The sequence below is a fragment of the Rutidosis leptorrhynchoides genome, chromosome 3 (assembly GCF_046630445.1).
Source record: "Rutidosis leptorrhynchoides isolate AG116_Rl617_1_P2 chromosome 3, CSIRO_AGI_Rlap_v1, whole genome shotgun sequence".
Lineage (NCBI taxonomy): Eukaryota > Viridiplantae > Streptophyta > Magnoliopsida > Asterales > Asteraceae > Rutidosis > Rutidosis leptorrhynchoides.
In genome coordinates, this window is record NC_092335.1 from 249880601 (window position 1) to 249884827 (window position 4227).

Below are 4227 nucleotides of genomic sequence, written 5' to 3' on the forward strand. Positions count from 1 at the left end.
GAATTCTCAAGACGAGACAAGTGATCAGCAGCGAGATTTTCAGCACCCTTTTTATCCTTGATTTCTATATCAAATTCTTGTAAGAGAAGAATCCAACGTATCAATCTAGGTTTTGCATCTTGTTTCTTGAACAAGTACTTTAGGGCTGAATGATCGGTAAAAACAATCGTTTTGGATAGCACAAGATATGATCTAAATTTATCAAAAGCAAATACAATTGCAAGGAGTTCTTTTTCAGTAGTTGTATAGTTGAATTGTGCTCCTGTTAGTGTTTTGCTTGCATAATATATTGGTTGAAATTTGTTATCTTGGCGTTGTCCTAAAACGGCTCCTAGTGCGAAATCACTAGCATCACACATTAGTTCAAATGGTTTGGACCAAACGGGAGATACTATGATAGGTGCATTCGTAAGTTTATCTTTTAGAATGGAGAAAGCTTGTAAGCATTCGTCATTGAAGTCGAATGTACTATGTTTCTCAAGAAGTTTAGTCATGGGTCGAGCGATTTTGGAAAAGTCCTTTTTGAATCGTTGATAGAATCCCGCATGACCTAAGAAACTACGAATTCCTTTAACGTTAGTTGGAGGAGGAAGCTTTGAGATTACATCGATCTTAGCTTTGTCTACTTCCATTCCATCTCGAGAAATCTTGTGTCCTAAAACAATGCCTTCCTTCACCATGAAGTGGCATTTTTCCCAATTTAAAACAAGATTTGATTCCTCACAATGAATTAACATTCGCTCGAGGTTTGAAAGGCATGAATCGAAGGAGTCTCCAAAAACAGAGAAATTGTCCATAAAGACTTCCATACTTCCTTCTATCATATCATGAAAGATTGCCATCATACACCTTTGAAAGGTGCCTGGCGCATTGCATAATCCGAACGGGATTCGTCGGTATGCGAATGTACCAAATGGACAAGTAAAAGTTGTCTTGTCTTGGTCTTTTGGATCAATGGGAATTTGAAAATAACCGGAGAATCCATCAAGGAAACAATAATACTCTTTTCCCGCTAAACGTTCTAGCATTTGGTCAATATAAGGAAGTGGGAAATGATCTTTCCTTGTGGCGTCGTTTAAACGACGGTAGTCTATACAGACTCTCCAACCAGTGACTGTTCTTGTAGGAACGAGTTCATTCTTATCATTAAGGACAACAGTTGTACCCCCTTTCTTGGGTACTACTTAAACAGGACTAACCCATGGGCTATCGGATATAGGGTATATTAACCCCGCATCAAATAACTTGATAACCTCCTTTTTGACAACTTCTTTCATGTTAGGGTTTAACCTTCGTTGTTTTTGTACCACGGGTTTAAAATATTCTTCCATTAGAATCTTATGAGTACAATAATCGGGGTTAATCCCTGGAATATCTATTGTTTTCCAAGCAATTGCTTTCTTGTGAGTTTTTAGAACGGACATTAATCTACCCTTTTCGTTATCGGAGAGTTTTGATGAGATTATAACCGGTAATTGTGACGTACCTTGGAGATAAGCATACTCCAAATGTTCCGGGAGTTCTTTAAGTTCCAAGGTTGGCGGTTCTTCCAAGGAAGATTTTATTCGAAACCTGTTACCATAGGTAATTTCTTCAAAGGGTTCATCTTCCTTGGGAATTTCTTCCTCACAGCAATCTTCATCGATGACTACTTTCAACAATTCGTCAAGTTCAAGCTCCACATCAAATTCATCACTTTCACTTATTGGGGTGAAGTTTGAGGTGTCTACATTTAGTAATTCTTGCAATTCTTTTTCGACACAACAATCAACAATGTCTACCTTATAACATTCGTCATCGGAAGAGATAGGTTGTTTCATAGCTTTATCTATGTTTAAGGTACTCTATCTTCTCCTACACCTAGACTAAGTTTTTTTTATCTTTAACACGTACAATTGCATCAGCGGTATTTAGAAAAGGTCGCACTAGAATTAGGGGAACCTTGCTATCTTCTTCCATTTCAAGGACAACGAAATCGGCATGAAAGATTAAGTGATTAACTTTAACTAGTAGGTTTTCGGCAATACCAATAGGATAGTTAAAAGTTCTATCAGCTAGGTGTATACACATCTTAGTTGGTTTTAGATCACCTAGGTTTAGTTTTAAGTACAAGGAGTGTGGCATAAGATTGATACTTGCGCCTAAGTCAGCTAATGCATCGTACATTACTGAATCTCCCATCAGACACGGAATAATGAAACTACCAGGATCTCTGAGTTTCGGTGGCATCTTTTGCTTTTGCAAAATTACTGAGCATTCCTCATTGAGGAATGTGGTTGAAACTTCTTCATATTTAACTTTATCGGCTATGAGATCCTTGATAAATCTTCCATAATTTGGCATACCCCTAAGAACTTCGGCGAGTGGCATGTTAATGCTAATTTGCTTGATCATATCTGCAAATTTCTGATATTGGTTCGCGAGTTTGTCTTTCTTTAATGCCTTTGGGTATGGAATAGGTGCCTTGTGTACCTTCACTGGTGGTTCTTCACTTTTCTTCAATATGATCTCTGGTGGATCATCTTTCTCTTGTTCTTTCTCAACATGCTCATTTATATTAACGGGTACTTGTAAAATAGAAAGAGACAAAGGAACTTTTGAGGACTTACTAGTTTTCGGGTTAATAGTCAAACCACTTCTAGTAGTTAGAGCATTTACATGCTCATTCCTTGTTTGATTGTTGTTGGGATTCACTTGAGTATTTGAGGGGAGAGCGCCTGGTGGTCTCTCTGATAGTAACTGTGAGATCCTTCCAACATCTCTTTCTAAATTCTGTATCGTAGCTTGTTGATTTTGAATTTCCGCAGTTTGCTCGTGTTTAACCATAAAATCTCTCAAGAGATCTTCTAAACTGGATTTCTTCTCTGGTTATGGTTGTATAAGTGCTTTTGGTTGTAGTTGTGGTTGATTGTGTTGGAAATTACTTTGATAAATTCGTTGAGGTTGATTTCGGTTGTTTAGGTTATTGTAACCTGGTGGTGCATTTCTTTGATTTTGATTTGGGAAACTCCGGTTATTTTGGTAAACCGGATTTCCTCCTTGATAATTATTGTTTAAACCTGAAGGTCCTCCTACTTAGTAGTTGTTAATTGGAGGGTATTTTCAGTTATTTGCTTCTATCACTGGAAAATCGTTGAAATTCATTTCACCTTTTCGCAAGTAACCTAAGAAATTCGCTTGCTCTTCCATCGTTGTTTTATCACAATCTCTAGTAAGATGGGGATCTTGGCACAGTTCACATCCTACCCTGATAGCATGCATTTCCTTGGTTACTTTCTCAATTTGCCTTGCTTGATTTGCCATTTGAACTTTTAAAGCAGCGATTTCATCGTTGCCTTCAATACTAGCAACGGTTGATGATCTAGAGAATTCCATCTCTTGATGTTAATTATGAGAATGTGCTGCTATATCAGCAATGATTGTGTGGGCGTCTTCAGGTGTTTTCTTCATGATCGAACCTCCAGCTGCAACATCGATATCTTTACGAGTAGCCACATTTACTCCTTTATAGAATATTTGGACTTTTTGGAATGTATTCAACCCATGTTGAGGACATATCCTAAGCATTTTGTTGAATCTGGTCCAAGCTTCATAAAGAGTCTCGTTAGACTTTTGCTTGAAGTGATTTATATCACTTTGCAATTTTGCTGCTTTTGAAGCAGGGAAGAACTCTGACAAAAATTTGTCTATCATGTCATTCCAATCTTCAATATAACCTTCCGGTAATGAGTCTGACCAATCTCTTGCATCATCCTTTAGGGACCATGGAAAGATTTTCAAACATGCGACTTCATCGGAGACATCCTTGATTTTGAATAGCTTGCAAATGCTTACAAACTTACGATGATGCTTGTTAGCATCATCATTTGGAACTCCACCGAATTGGCATGTATTAGTCACCATGTGAAGGAATTGACCCTTTATTTCAAAGCCGTCAGTCATCGTAGGTTGAATAATTGCGTGACCTTGACCTGTTCTTGTCGCCTTCATTAAACTTCCATCGTTTGATTTGTAGCAGCCATCTCTTCTTCTTCTTCTTTAATAAATTGCTCTATGATTGGTTGAATATCTGGTTCAGAGTTAGAATCCAATGAAAGTGATTCTAAATCCTCAGCAAGAGATTCTACTTCTTGAGCTCTTAAACGTTCGTGAAATTCTCTTTCGGGTTCAGGATATGAAGGAGTTAATTCAGTGTTGAAAGAACGTAAATTCATGCATTAATTTCTA